Consider the following 17,128-nt stretch of genomic DNA (forward strand, 5'->3'; position numbering starts at 1 on the left):
TGGGCGGCACATTGTAATACAACATGATGGCGATTAAGTATTTTCTCATTAGAGTTAACTAAAAATTAACTGCGGCACTTTTTCAAACTCATAATCAGCTTGTCTTAATTGTATAACTTACTGAGTCTCTGTGCCTGATTATTTGACATCATCGTGTATTAAGAAGATATGGTGTCATGTTGTGGGGAAAAAATCATCATAAAAAAGAAAAGGGGGAATGGTAGTGTCATACCACTGAGAAAAATATACCCCTTTTAGTGTCAGCAGCATACACTGCTGAAGGTTTCATCCAGCTCCTCTATACAGTTTATTAGTTCAGGTCATTGTAGTGCAGTATGTGGTTAGCAGCGCCATAGCTCTACATATACCGTGCTTATGCTCCATGCATAATGATCTACAGAGTCTGTCATACATCTTTCCGTGTAAATGAAAGAAACGACTGGACATAATGATGTTCCTGCAGTCCGAAATGAGACATGGATGTGAATGATGGAGCATTACGGCGGTAGTCTTTGTCATTTTCGGCCATGTTGCAGCTTCATATCAGTGCGCTGAATGGCCCATTACTCATCACTGGAGATCAGGGCATGCGTGTGTGTGTGTCTGTGTATGCAAGACTGTGGGCAGACGGAGAGATGGAGGGATGTATAGAAGGATGGTTTTGAGGTGAGGTTTCTGTGTGTAGGCAGGCTTTTGTAAAGAAATACTGTACTTGAACTCATCACATCGCCCACCACTGTTACTTAGACTCTTATTAAACCTTTTTCTTATTTTATAAGGAGAAAAAAGTGAGTGAATTGAAGGGTGACCGCATGCAGACCTCCATGTGGATTTTTATTAAAATAGACAGTACAGGTTAATGATATTGAAGGTAAATGTGTTCGTCTATCTGAGAAAAAATCTTGTTCTGTCTAGGAAAATCTGTCTCCTTATTCCCTTTTATTCTGTTTCTATGCTCTCACACTGAATTTGTGTAATCCCTATCTGCTCGGTACGTGCTAATGTCTATGTTATTATCAGTAATTATGTCAGAGGCACAGCCTGACACAGGCTAAAAGAGCAGCTTTTGTCATGATGTCCTTGAAAATTGCAATTAACCCTCTAAGTGCTTCAGTGGAGCCGTCACAGTAGGTTGTGACTGCACAGATAATCTAACTGTAGGAGCTGTAGAGTGTTAGTGTGAGGGAAAACGCTTATTTCAAACCTGGGGAGCCTAGAGGTTAGGGAGTGGGCCGCTGACTGAAAGGTTGCCAGTTTGGGTTGAGAAAATAAATGAACAGGGCCCACAGCTCCGTCAGCGAACTGCTGCTGAGTCGTCCTTGAGCTGGGAAGAAACTGCTCCACTGGAACAGCTCAGCGGCTAATGGTGGAAGATTGGTGATTGTAGTGGGCAGCTCCCAGATGTGGATGTTTATAACTCTGTGTGTGTGTGTCTGTGTTTGCTTGTGTGTCCAAGATAGGCCTCTGCTGAAAAGTAACAGCAGGCACAGTGAATTTACAGCAACATATTTGAACATTTAGATACTGTCATGGGGTTGTTCTTTAAAAATAAAAGACAATCATGGATCTACAGCAGTGATTCTCAGAGTGTGGGCCTTGAAGCTACTCCAGGTGGGAGGTTTTTATTATCTTAAACTGGATACTGTAGGTCTGTTGTCACACGTAAAAATTGTTTGGATGTGCCCCTGAACTTTTTTGGATTTGAAATTGAGTTAAATAAAAAATTTAATTATTATAAAATACTGATAAAGTACAGATCAAATTCAAAGCTTTAAAGGGACAGGCTGACATTTTGTGACATACACACTTATTTGCTTTGTTGCAGAAACTTTTTTTTCCTTTTCATCCATAAAACATTAAACTGTAGCAAGTAGCAGTTTAGCTTAGCTTAGCATAAGACACAACCAACACTATTATTTTTACAATGTTTTTGTCCAAACCAAACAAAAAGGAATAATATGTTAACAAGTGACTTTCAGAGGCGACAATCAAGTTCCATTTTTGGATGGGGCCAAGCTAGCTGATTCTTATGATGCTAAGCTAGGTTAAACTGCATTGAAACAGCAGGTTAGCTTAGCTTAGCTTAGCATGAAGACACAATTAAAATAGTTGTTCCCACAATGTTTTTGTCCAAACTAGCTATAAGGAATAATATGTTTAGCCTACTAGTGTTCTTCAGAGGCAACGATAAAGTTACATTTTTGGATGGAGCCAAGCTAGCTGATACTAATGATGCTAAGCTAAACTGTAAGCAAGCAGCAGTTTAGCTTTGCTTAGCTTAGCATGAGGACACAATTTAAATTGTTGTCCCGACAATGCTTTTGTACAACCTAAACAAAAAGGAACAATATGTTTACTAGTGACGTTCAGAAGCAACGATCACTTACATTTGGATGGAGCCAAGCTAGCTGTTTTTGATGATGCAAAACTGCTGCTTGCTTGCAGATTAGCCTCCCCTTAGCTTAGCATAAAGACACAATTAAAATTGTTGTTCCGATAACGTTTTTGTACAAACTAAACAAAAAGGAAAACAATTGTGACCTTCAGAGGCCCTGATCAAGTTACATTTCTGGACGGAGCCAAGCTAGCTGATTCCCCTCTGACTTTATGCTAAGCTAAGCTAACATCCTACTGGCTGTAGCTTCATATTAAATGGACAGAGAGGATCATGGCCATGATGTTCTCTTCTTACTTTTGGCAGAAAATGAATCAAATTTAATTCCTGTTGAGAAATCTTCCTCAAAGTCACATATTCATTAGTCATTCTGAGATGTTGCCCAGAGCAGTGCAAAAAGGCACCTTTTCCCTGCCTAAACCCATCATTTGAGGAGTAAAGCCTACTTGTCAGAGTAGCAAACCTATGACCTTTTGTATGATTGAAACCAGCCATGGAATGGCACATCATATTATTTGATGTCATCGCCTCGATCGGTACAATCAGTCAGGCATTAAATGTCTACTTTATGGCTTTTCTGAATGTCATTCTCTCTTCATCTCTTTGAAAAGGGATGTCTTAAGCTTTGAGTGAGCAAAGCTGCGAGGCACATCTCAATCACGTCAGCTCTTCACAATGTCTCAAAAAAAAAGGTTAAATTCTCACACTGAAGATTTATTTATCTCTGTATTTTTGATTTACTATTGAGCTGAAGCATTGCGAGACTACGTGTCACCAGACGTCCTCATAAAGATGATAAAACCCTTTCCATGAGGCATAAGAGGAGCTGAATTCAGTTCAAAGTCTGCCCTTGTCTGATGAAGGTTATCTCTGACAGCGGTGTCATTATGCTTTTTCACCTCTTACGTCGTGTCAGTGCCGTCGTTTCGGGTTTTTTTCTGCCTCACTGTTACATCAAATGTTCAGTCAAAGTTTAGTATAGCCCTTCATCCAACATTCAGTTTTCTTCTGCGAGGTTAACAAAGCTCACATTATGAAACAAATGAAGATGAAAACCCTTCACCTTGAAGTCCCCCTCTAGAATAATAAAGAGCTTTAAAAGGCTTATAGGGAAGACACTGTGCTGGAAGCTTTGAACACAAGGGCCGAACACAAAGGAATCTCTACAAAGTAAAGTCAGGTTTACAGTGGACGCCAAAAGGACAACATTTAGCTCTGTTCATTAAGGTCATCAGAGGAGGGAAAATATGTCCCTGTCACTGCTGCTACGAGCGGCAGTCCAAGGAGAGAGCACAGTGCAAACACATGTACTACTTTATATGTATAGAGAAGCACCTTCAAGTTTGGCATTCATTGGGAGCTTGAGTAAAGCAGACAGGATAAGTACCTCTTATTTCTGTCACAGCAGCATTTTATGTGACCTTAAGATGTGTAGTGCAAGTGGAGAGAAGGAGCCTGCAGATATTAAAGAACCATAGGGATGTTTTTACTGATGGCCTAAAAGTTGCATCATTGTTGTTGTTGTAACTTTAATCTATATCTTTTTAACAATGCATCATTTCATTATAAATGTGAAAGGTGTTGCTTGTATGCTAAACACAGAGATCCCCTCTGCTGGACATACATTTCTTACCACTCTGACTGCATTAGTCTGTTTTTCTCAGGAGTTGGTGGAGACCAAATTTGAGCTAAAAGTAAAGTAAATATTAGACTACACAAATGTTACTTCATGTCTGCTAGATCTAAACAAGTTAACCATATGAACTTAAACATATGTTTTGTAGGATATATGTTGATATTTTAGTGTTCTTGAAAAAAAGTCAATATGTGGAGTTTGGGGTAACACAGTGGTGCAGTGGGGAGTGCTGTCGCCTCACAGCTGGAAGGCTCCAGGTTTGGATGCTCTGCTCCTGCTTGTGGGGGTGTTCTCTGGGTACTCTGGCTTCCACAGACATGCTCGTTAGGTTAATGGCGACTCTAAAATTGGCGTAGGTGTGAGTTGAAATTGTAATCTGTCTCTGTGTCAGCCCTCTGATTGATAGGCGATCAGTCCAGGGTGTACCCCGCCTCTCGTCCAATGACAGCTGGGATTGGCTCAAGCCCCCCGCGACCCTGAACAAGAGGTATAAATAATAGATGGATGGACGTATAATTCGAAGCTTAATCCGAAAGGGCAACTGCACTTAATTGAAATTCTTGAAGAAGTTTCACCTCTCATCCTTAAAGGCTTCTTCAGGTCTAAAATGACTGGTGGGCGGAGCTAGAAATATGAGCCTCTGTAGGTCATTAGTATATACTGAAGTATAAACGTCTTAAAGAACTTCAACCATGTCCAGTTGCCCTTTTGGATTAAGCTTGGAATTACCTGGATGACTGATAACCTTCACAGAGATGGATGTATAGTTTGTGTTTCCGGTAAGTAGGCCAAGTCATGAGTAAAGATAGTTCAAGTGCTACTTCATGGTAGGACACTACTACTCATTCTTAATATCCATTTAATACCTTTATATAACAACTCTTTAGTAACACCCTTTCATAGTCATTCTTGAGATGGTGAAATATGTTTGTTTGCAGGGAACTACAACAAGCCATCAAACTTATGACCTTTCATTTTCCACTCTCGCTACACTGGATCTTGACCAACAGATTTGTCTGTTACTCATTTATATCAACAGACCAACACCTCCGATGGGTCCATCTGGCCAGCCGTAATACGTATTATTTTTCTTTCTTCACAGCTATGGTAGCTAGAATCATCGTGTTAAGGCCACAGCTGTTGGAGGCCGAATGAGCTAAACGGCTGAAATGGTTCAGCCTCAAACCTCTTATTAAAACAAATGTGGCAGAGGAGTGGGTGGTTACACTGATCGCTTATTCACCCACTGAAACCATAATTATAACCAAAGCTGACACCATTGTTCCCATTTTTGAACGTGGCTCTGAGGCCGCAAACACCTGCTGGAATTAATTACTTTCATGATGAGCGATTAAAAGCAAAGTGTGGCGTTCACTTGCTCCTTTTCTGTTAATCAGTTTTTGTTTTTCGGAGTTTTCTCTTTCATTTAGTGACATCTGTGACTCTTCTCTCTCTCCGGACTTTATTAACACGTTTCCACATGAGCAAAGCATTGAGAGAGTTAGCAACCGAGAGACAGAGAGTCGCAAACATTGTAAGAAAAAGCGACGGTGTGAAGACGGAGAGGGAGCGAAAAAGAAAAGGGGTGTGAAGTCTCATTTAGCGTCAGCGGCAGCAGAGCAGAATCTTTCAGCTTCAGCGGTTGGTGTTGATGGAGGAACAGGAACAGCCGGGCTCCCCTACAGAGAAAGGGACCAGCACAGCAAGATGAAATGGCTCTTTCAAAACGCCCCGTTCACGCATTACGGCAAATTACTTCCCATCACACAGAAAAAAAAGAAATAATAAATAAAAGAAATCAGTGTGCATTTTCGGCGAACTGTGCGAGTACAGCCTGTGAGGCTGCAGCGTGGAAACTCACAGCCTGGGATGATTTGTACTATACAAATGAGATCCGGGAAGTGTGTGTAATTATAAAGTAAAAGTGCATACGTGTAAGTTTTAAGACGGAGCTTCAAATAAAAGTTGTGTTTAATAGAGGCATCCCATGCTTTTACATCTTGAGATACACTTCATGTATTCATTAGGCCTGATCCATATTGCTAATTAACTTCCCCCGTGCGAGTCTTATCTCAAATTGCCTGAGCGCTGCACAGATGTTCAAGAAGCATCCTTTAAAACCCTGAGCCTTGTAACTGAGTGCCTGTTAAAGAATTTTCTGCCTGAGGCGAATTCTTTTTTAACGCCATGCAGTGACTTACAAGAAAAGTTGGATGAAAGTAGTGAATGTCAACAGCTCTGAAGAAATTAGTGGCGATTATGTATGCGTCAATGCCCCTGTAAGTGGCAATCCAGGATGCCCGAACCGGGGCAGGAATATACAGCTGCTTGTTAGACATCCCATAATACTCTGCCTTTGTTTTTAATTCATACAGCAGTAGGGCTTTCATTTTTAATATGACCAAAGACTTAGAGGTCCTTTAAGGACTTCAAAGGAGTGAGAAAAGTGACGCATACAAGGAGAAACATGAATGCGTGTGGACTGAGGAGAAGGACAGAAGCTAACTTGGCGACTTTCTCTCGGATTTAGCGACTTTTCAGACCCTTTTCTAAAAAGCAACTATATAACAACATATTCAGAGAAAACATAATAATATTTACATTAATTATAATATTGTAATTCATTACCAGGCACGCTAGTCAGAGCAGCACTAGGTAGCTTCCTCTCCTGTCGCCCTGTGTGCATGTAGCAGTAGGCGTCGGTCAGGAAGTAGGTCGCTGCTCGCCAAAGCAAGGGAAGCTCATCTGCATAAAGTTTCAATGGTTTTGTTGACACTCTTATTTTGAAATTTTGTCTAGATTGGAACTTTTCAAAGTGTGAAAAATGTCTATGACTGTCATAAGTGCAATAGCTGTCATTCCATTGTATTGTAAGAATCTCATTGTGCTGTTGTAAAGAACATCACATCAACCAGGAGGCCTAGATGAGTTTTTACAGCGCCGCTTACAAGATGGAGGAAAAAAATGATCTATAACAAAATTATGTGCCTGTAGTGAGTATGTTAGAGATGCCTCCATCTACATTTTCTATGGCTTTAGATGATCTCTTCCTTTTGAAGCAGTCATTAAGCTTCATTGCAAATGAACATGCAAGGATGTCAACAATATGCAAATGAGCGTACGATGTAAGTTTGTAACTTTACGCAACTTTAGTAACTTGGTGCTGCTTACTTATCATTCATCCAGACCGACCAAACCACTGTCTGGGTTAGAGATGGGGGTCGACCTGTCAATCTCTGCAGGGTCTGGACACGGGTCATCTTTGAATGAATGGGTCTCTTAAGGCCGGTTTCCGTCCAGACACGTGGTCTGTAGTTGTCAGACCTGTCAAGTTAATCTATTATTTTGGTATTTCCTGTTTTATTTTGTTAACCCTTGTGTGTGCCCACCCTGACTCTCAAGTTGTCAAAAACAGCAGCTTGGTTAGCGCCCCAGGCGTCAAAATATAACGCTGTCGGTACCACTGTAGCATCATTTATGGATGCTATCCTCTAGCTTGTTGTTTTGATGTAGCATTGAGGCCAGGTGATGTAGTATAATGACTGCAGAAGTCTACCTGGTGATGTATAGGTCAAAGAAAAAGGGGGCTTTCTTTCTTTCTAGGGTTCGATTCGTATGTGAAACTACTACTACAACTACTTTTAAGACGTAACATACATTTGGTTGCGTAGCGTGCTTAAACTACAAAGCTAGTGTACATTTTGTTAAAGGATCTAAAACCACTTCATCTCAGTGTATAAATGTTCACTGAATACTTTTTTGAGTTGTTTAAAAAATGGATTTCTCTGTATCCGAACATAATTGCACATGAGGGAAGCGGCAAAGATTTTCAAGCCTGAAAAGACATTTTAATTGAATGGCAAGTACCAAGAGGAAAATTGTTCAGTAACAAAGTAATATTTGTCATTAAATTCATATCCAATAAAAACACAAATACTCTCCAGAGAGCCCACATAGCTGGAACAACAACGGGCAGTGTTTATGAAGATGGTGGCACATTTTCTGCCTCATACGCTATAAAATATGTTTTAATTACATTTCAATCCCACATTTGATGCATGTATAACTCAACAACTTATTTTCACACTGTTGACAGCAGTGATGTAACGTTACAAAGTAATAGTACTTTGTTATAGAACTTAAGTATTTTCTGTACTTGAGTTTTTATATTTCTGTCAACTTCCACTTTTACTTCGAATCATTTCCCCTTTTAATGTTACTCAAAATTAGTCGGGAGAAATTTGGAGAAAACTGAGAGGTTAAAAACTTGGTCAGGGCGCTGGTTTAGCTCAGTTGGTAGAACGGGCGCCCCATGTACAGAGGCTTTCGCACTGATCGCAGGTTCGACTCCCGGTCTGCCGATCAGTTGGTGCATGTCATCCCCCACTCTCTACTCCCAACATTTCCTGTCTTCAGCTGTCCTATAAATAAAGGCAAAAGCCACAAAAATAAACTGAGGGTGCAGCACAGCAATATCTTGGGTGCCAACTGGCGTAAAAACCTTGAAGAAGAAGAAGCAAGGTAAATCAAGTGCCAATCTCTGAACCCATCAGCTAATGTCTGACAGCGATATAGCCTCTGGGAGCAACGGTGGACATATCAGGCATTCCGGTTTAGCCAGCGGTTAGGGATAAGGACTTCAAGACTTCCTATTCCGAGCGCTGCATCGTTACAGTTAGCAACTTGAGAAGTGATTGTGTGTTCAGATCAAAAGTGAAGCAAAATGGACTGATTCTCCTGCATACGCCGCAGCCTGCTGGCACATGATTGGTCAATACTACTCGGATTAAAAACGCACCGCAAACAGAAACCAGAACACTTTCCCACACTACAATCCAGTCGCGTGCCTACAGATGTGATTGGTTCGTCTGTAAATAAAGAAGTGCAAATGTGCGGCTTCGCTTCTAAGTCAAGTCCAGGCATGTCAGATGCAAGTAGCGACAACGTGACTAGAATACCACTCAACGGGGGATACTGAATGCATGATGGAGGCAGAGGCAGCAACAGCATCGGCTCCAGCTACTCCGGTAAAAGATGACGGTGGTGACGAAGACAGACAGGTCGACAAACACCCCTTTAAGTTGTGAAGACCTTGTTTTTATTCAAGGTCGTTAACAGATAAAAATAAAGTCCTAATTCTCGAAAGTCTGAACACTTTATTTTTATTTTTACAAAACTTTAGTGCAATTAATATCAGAAAAATACCTTTGATACTTAAGTACATTAAATATTGATATTAATAGCTGACTTTTACTTTCCTACTTTTTATCCACCACTGGTTAAAGGCTGTAAATCTACGGAAGGATCCTACAACACCCAGTGAATTACATTTGTTACAGATGTCAGCCCTTATTTCAGCAGCTCTGAGATCTGAGATTGTGTTTTAAACACAAAATGACTCACAATCTAAGACTCCATCACGGAGGTTAATGCCATTTGAAAGGAAAAGGTTCGTTGCTATTGATTGTGGAGCTCTGATGAGGACATTTCCTAAATGCAAAGCAGCATTCATCAGAGCCACATTAGGCCTTACTTAATCATTGATCCAGCTGCGTCTGGCGTGTCACAACATTTCAGCTTCGGCGGGCTCTGCGAATCCCCTCAATCACTGCGAGTGCGACTGAAGGCTGTTACCCCAGTGAACTGCAGGATCCCATGAGACCAACCTCGAGGCTCTACAAACCTGAACGTAAGCGATTCACAGCTTCTTCTTAGGTGTTGGTTCCTGCCGAAGTGAGGACGTATTAAACGAGCGAGACAAAACAGATGGCTGCAACAGATTTGAGCCAGCAGCTGGGCATCACATGCCATTAGCTTTAAGCTGCCCTCCTTCGCCACAGCGCTGATCTTATTGTCTCACCCCATCTTGTACATGCAGATGTCTCACTGTTTCACCAAGAAGAGTTAGACTTTAACTTCTCTTGTGTGTATCTCTGTGAAAGAAGACTGTTGTTGAGCATTATTGCGTGAAGGTTGCAGCAGTTTAGGCTCAAAAAGCATGCTAGGCACCAGCTCCTCTGGTGAAGAACAGACCACCATCTGAATCCCAAAATATATCCCCCCATATCTGTCCCCCTCACAGGCAGAGAGGCATACCAAACAAAACCCATTGAGGTCTGGAAAATGCAATTTCCCCTATTCAGACCCCGAACAAGCAGTCCAAGCATTAAGACGGCATGTGAGCAGAGCACAGTACAGGATATATTTCCTTTTTTTCTTTTTTTTTTACCACTAACTCATATACTCTTTTCAGTTCTGACAGTTCCTGGTCTTTAATTGACAGGTTCCGAGTGTGCGCACACGCTAGGACAGACTGAAGACAGTATGTACTTTCAGTATTGCAGACAGTTTGTTTCCTCTAAACACAAACTTTTCAGAAGAAAAATGAGGGGGAAACTTTTTTTCAATAATATTAACAAGAGTTAGGACATTTCAGAGCAAAGAAAATATCTTTAATTTAACGTTTCATTCTAATTTTTACGGTTCCAAATGCATAAAACAGTCCCTCACGATGTCCCTAATGTAACATTAACGCAAATCCAACCAATCCCCCAGCATTCTGTGCAGCCTAGCAATTTTGTCCGCAACTTTAACGCCACGTGTGCATCACCAAACACGCCTTCTTGTTTTTCAAAATATTACTATAATATTATTACACTTATGGTGTATAAAAATCAGATGGTATAATGGAATTATGCATGCTTAACATGTTTTTTTTTTTGCGGTGAAGCAGAGACAGCTGTGCTGTTCTAATGAGAGCTGTCTTTCAGGAGGTTCCTCATCCAGCCTCGAACAATGACGTCTTTTTGGGAGACTCTGCAGTAAACCCATGACGGTAAATCCAATACTCACTGTCTTCTACTGATTATTCATCCATGTTTCAGTGTTAAAAACGGTTAGCCTTTCAGCTAGCCATATGCCTTTGAATTCAGTCTATTGGCCGATCAAAGGCTGTGGTCCTTCCTTACTAATGTGTGTCAGCGCTGAGCTCAAAAGGTGTTGGTACAGGAAGATAGTAATTACAGAAGCCCTAAGCGGACATGCATCCATGCATTTCATTTACGCTGTTTTGCACCACCCTAACGTCAGATGATCATAACTCGTATCCCCAGAGTTGCAAAAGCACAATACATAGAAATAGGCTTAACTTAGCTCATTAGTGTGGGCAGTGGGAGCACGGCATGTCCAGAGGCCTCATTTGTAAACGCAGCGTACGCACAAAAGAAGAAAACTTTGGGAGTTATAAAAAAAAAACTTGACGGGAAAATGTACGGGGGAAATTGACGACGCAGGTGGTGAGGTGGTGAACTGAGGCCGGGTTGTATATTATATATGCCTTTCACACATTTAATGTCACTAAATATCAAACGTTATCGACCAATCCAGGTACATATATTATATATTATATTAGCAAATATTAAATAAATGACTGATTTAATATTTAATCAGCACCGTCTCATCTTCACAGCCCCCTCAGAGCGCAAAGGAGAGACCGTCTCCTGAATCCTCGGATGTAGAAATCCAAAAAAAAAAACACTTTAAAAAGTGTTAAAGAGTTAAAGACCAGAGCATGAATAGTTTTTATTAATATATTTTAATACCATATTAGCAAGTAGGATTTAATAAAGATATTGTGACTTAATTAACTGCAATGATCACGACTGTGCCGTCTGGACCTCAGTGTGCACTGGAGACTCGCAGTGGCTGCTTCACCTGTCACCTCCACCGGAATATCCTCACTACCTGCACAAATGGATCGTGTAAATGTTACAGGCTGTAACAACTTGTTGTTACTCACTGTTTTTTCCTCTGTTTGTGTCACAAGCAAAAAGTTCATGACCTTTCGGCTTCCTCTCGATTGTTTCCTTGATTTACCGTAAACGACCACCTGTGATCAGCTGGCTTATTTGTATGCATTTTCCATTCACAAGGTGCTTTGCATTGACCATGAATGGTGTAATGTGTGCATGTAGAGTGCGGAGTTAGAAGCTAATTCATGTGGGCATTTCCAGATGGATTGTGATTTATAAAGTGACACAGGTACGTGACGTGAGGTGACTGCACACGGTTTTATAAATCTGAATTATTTGTGGCGCACGCCATTTCCGGGTTTCCTCCGTACGGACAGCTGTCGTCTGGATGAAAAAATGATCAGAAAATGATCCCATATCAGGATAAAACAAGCATTGTTATCCCGACATAACGAGAAAAAGAAGTTGAGATCTCAACTGAAAATAACTCATTATTACTGGAAAACCAGCATCATCTTGAGATAACGAGATAAGTAAGTTGAGATCTTGAGAAGACAATGTTATCACGGGAAAAGGTAGTAAATGTATGGATACATGTCCGCTTAGGGCTTCCGTAAGAAATACCCCTGGTTATTGCTCACTCTATACTAGCGCAGCACCTGTCATAACGAGTAGATAAATAACGTGTAGATTCTCCTTTTCGCATATGGATAACATTGTAATTTGCACACTAGGTGCAAATCAAGCATTCAATGGCTACTTTCTGTAGTTTCCGTTCCGTTTTTTGGCATCTTGACACGGAAATCAAACAGAATGTCAGAATACAAACAGCTTGTTCAGCCAACAGATGTGTTTGTTCCAGTCACCCAGTGGATATGTAATGAGTTGCACAAAAAAAAAACTTACAACATCGCAACTTGCAGTCCAACTTTTAAAAAAAGCTGCTTTGACATCTGGCATTTTAGGCGCAACAATAACAAGAAAATGTAGCGAAGAATGAAAAAGTATAGTTCTATGACTCTGGAAGCTTCCAAAGCTTACACATTGAGAAAAAGTACATGTTTCAGCAGGGAAATGTACCAGTTTTCTCTCAAACACCCATTTTTTTGCCAGACAGAAAGAAATGATACGGCACCTGCATTGCACTTTGGGGATCCGAGTTATTCTGAGACTATAGCAATGTAATATTCTGATGAGGGACTCGGGGTCACATAATGGGAGCTGGGACCCACAGTGGGCCTGGAAGAGGGTGAATCCATCTGAAGCAGCACCTCATGGATGGGTGACCGGGGAAGATATGGTCCCACTGGCGTCGGTAGAATCCATTCTGCCAAATCCAATCTACTTGTCTGACATTATGTTTTGAAAGGAGGGAACAAGAGGAGTGATATGTCGAGAGTTTCAAAGGGAAAGAAAGAAAGGAAGAGAGAGATATATGATACGAGACAGTGTACTCTTTCAAATTCTTGGATTCATGAGGGGCTACACAAGGATCAAAAAGAGGCAAGTAAACAACTCAGACTTCTGAAAACTAAAATATCAGAAGAATAACACGTTTTATGTATCAAATCTCTCAAATCTGAATCTGCAGTCAAACTTTGAAGAGTCAAAATGCAAATTAGCCACATTTATTCTGATGTCCTATCAGAGTTGATGATAGTTGTATATAATCAACTGAAGCAATTGTGAAGGACAGTTTTATGTTAACCTGTTTGATCATATGTTTAAATTTCTTTAGTGTTATAGAGTCAATAATCATGGTATAATCAAGGTTACATTTTAAGGATATGTATTGTCTACTTCTCTCCAGGGTGTTGTGCATGAGTACTGTTGCTCCTTCTGTCTCAGAGAGATAGTTAGTGGCCTTGTCTGGGCTGAGAGCTCCAAGGCAAGGGGTAAACTCTAGATAGTCAGGCGCCTCAGCTAAAGTCATAACAGTAACACTATGCTTTGTCTCTGTGAGAAGGAGTTCTTTTGTTATATATAACATATACTGTGAACCTTGAAACTGTGTCAGTCAGCTAGACAGCTGCGTTCTGTGTAGTACTGGTCTGACAAAGCTCAAGTTGTTAATTGCTTTTACTCATCTTTTAATATTCTTCAACTAAAAGACATCAAAAGACAACTTTGTTTCCCAAAGAACTTTACTGGTCTCGTCATCAGAAATTGCCACCACAGCAGTGAATTCCTTATATTGACGGCGAAAGCTGAGGTCTCCTGCATCTTCTGCTTTATACACGGCTTGAATAAACATGGGAGCCATACACTATAAAATGTATCTTTTCCATAACATCTTCAGCAGTCATATTTTGGGATGCCATCATTTGCATCAGTTGTGTCTAGAGGATAAGTGTTTGTGACCTCTACTTCTGAAGAAGCATCTGCAGCTACTATCTGCAGCTCCGCAACACTGATGGGACTAAGAGCCCGCGTTGTATTGCTTTCATTGAAACAGCTGTGCCTAATACTGTATGCCTCTGCCCATTCCTGCAACGCAGTAAAATAACGAGTTACTTTTTAATGGCAGTAAACTTGTAACAAGCTACTTTAAAAGTAACGTGACCCAACGCTGATAATTAGATATGACAATTAATATGATTGGCTGACATTGTCAGAATTATGAGATACTTAGTGAGAATCTTAACTTACTAACTCATTATTGCATCGGAATTGTTGCATCGGAATATAAGACGCAGTTTATTTTGGGGGGGTATCCCAGAGGGAGAAAAAGGTTGTCTATGGCTATTTATTAATGAAAACATATATGCAAGTTATTTCAACATATTTCCAATTTATTTTCATTTGACAAATAATAGTCGACTCTGTTTTCGCCATGTCGGGCTTGCAATCCTGCTAGCTACCGGTGCAAAAGTTGAGCTCAGCCTACGGTAACATTTGTTGTGAGGGTGGCAGCTGCAGTGGCGATGATGACGCCGCACGTCCGTGAGCTTAGCTAGATTATAGTGCCATCGTCTGGGCAATATACCGTAACACAATAAAATACTTTCTGCATTTTATTGGTCGCATCTGTACATAGGACGCAGCCAACTGAAAAAATGTATTAAAAGTACGGTAATGGATCTACAGTCAAAACCTATTCACACTCTATTCCATGTTGAAACAACCCTACATGAAGATGTTTTTCATGTGCTGTGCGCACTACAAAAGTGTCTGTTTCTGATCATTCTGCTTATGTTTCTCTGAAAAGGTTCTTGGTTGAACTCCCCGTGTGATGTCATGTGACAAGGCCTCCTCCATTTGAATAGACTCACCCTTGAAACTGAGCAGTTATACTTTATGATAACATAGCCTGCAGCCCAAATTTCCACTTTTGCATATTTAAAACTCCCATCAGTTCTCATTTAACATTCGCTGAATATTTCATGACATCATGCTTTGTTCTGAGGACGAGATGGAGTCTAATGCAAATGTTTTTCCAGCATTATAACTACTTTAAAAGAAACTGTTGTTATTTAAGTATTAAGGGATTCTGTTTTATATTTTCTCTCAAGTTTTACAAGAAGTCACTCTGATAACAAGCAACTCGAGTACAGAACACTTGGTGTCTTTAAATATGTGAACAAAGAAAATCTGCTTTTGTCAAATAAATATTTAAATATTCCTTAAATATAAATGTAACAATGTTTCATCCATGGAGTTGTAATAGTTGATACTTTATCTAAGAAAATGTTATCATAATTGGGTTTATAGAGATGAATACTGCTCTCACACAAGTCATCCTCCAACCATTTGCACAGTAAAACCCTCAGATCATCTTGGATATAAAACACTTCCACAAACAAACAATTATACCGGCGTCGCCTGGCATTGGAGTTGAGCTACTTTACTACCGCTTACTGTCAAAGCACAGCTGTGATTTGAACACTGTGTGACAGCTTGGAGGAAGAAAGCAAAGGGAAGGGAGGCGAGGCTTCACCATCGATTGATCCACCGTGCCTGCTATCTGGACTGCTGCAGGGACACAAAGGCTCTGAGATAGTGCAGATCTAGGATCCCACTAGGACACACACAGTCTGCTCTTCCCACATCACTCCCTCAGATCTGCTGTTTCAGACCATCAGGATGCCCTGGTGGTAAAGGGTCCCCTTAGCCCTCCCGCTCTCCCATCCCCCGCTGTGATCAGTCAGTGAAACACCCAGCCTCCGGGTCCCTGCTGGCTCCCTGGTGCCTCTGATCAGGTTAGCGATCACGCTCTGAGTCACTGGGTGAAGGCATTTCTAACCCTCATTCTTTATAAAGATTTAGTTTCAGGTGGGTGCACTGTCACATTTAACCTGAGAGAAAAATAGATTTCACAGCTCTAAATTCTGACATCTGGAGATTTGTTAAAAACCTTTATTTAATTGGTAACATAAATAACATAAGTGAGTATATTATTTACCTATTACAGTACTGTACTTCCTCACATTTTAAAAAATAATACTCAGCATTTAAAGATTGGGAAGGTGTCATTTCCAGCCCTTCCAAAACCAAATACACAAGAGAAAACATGTAGGATCACATAAGCTGCAGTCATTAGCATGTGGGGCTAGCTAGCTTACTAGATTAAGTAATAATCTCATTCTGATAATTCTTGAGCCAAAAAGCATTTCTGTAACCATCCAAGGTAGTTTCTGAGCTTATAGGTCGCCGGTAAAATGCCGCCATCATCAGCACATTCACTGCGTATCAGATTATGTTCCCACCGTGCGACATCGGAGTGCTTCTACAGTGTTTAAGCTAATGCTAGCAGCTCTGTCTTGCTATTTCATGAATAAGGGGAAGTTTAAACTTTAGTAAAGCAACTTAACTCAATAAAGCATTAAGTTTGCAAACATATTTGTTGGTCCAAATCCTAAAGGCCCTTTCTTTCTGTTAAAACTGAAAACATGGGCCTACTGCCATTTTTAAAATAAAAAAAACTGTGCTGAGCAGCAAAAGTGGCTGTGTGTGACACAGTATGACCCTAGGTCATTTTCAGGGCAGTTGCAAATGCAGGAGCACAAGGTCACAGCCTGTCTGTCAATACATCAGCTCACCGTCTACAGGATGGTAGCAGTTAGCCACAGCTAATAATGCTTGACAGGCTCCGTCTCCCAGGGAATCAAGATCTGTGAACGTCAACCTATAGTCTTCACCATTATCCTCTCAGATAATCACCTGGGTGACTTGAAGATGTAACAATAACTTATCTTGACTTAGGTAAGCATAATTCCTTGTTATTGAATTTAATATCCCATAGAATCTTCAAACATCTTTGTCCTGGTAGAATAACACTATTCAGACACGTTATCTACTTCTAAGCCTAGGAAAAGGTTAAGTGCTCAACCAAGGATGTGGACTCAA

The sequence above is a fragment of the Semicossyphus pulcher genome, unplaced genomic scaffold, assembly GCF_022749685.1.
Source record: "Semicossyphus pulcher isolate SPU_LCO1_2020_fin unplaced genomic scaffold, fSemPul1.0.p SCAF_11, whole genome shotgun sequence".
In the NCBI taxonomy this organism is placed as follows: domain Eukaryota; kingdom Metazoa; phylum Chordata; class Actinopteri; order Labriformes; family Labridae; genus Semicossyphus; species Semicossyphus pulcher.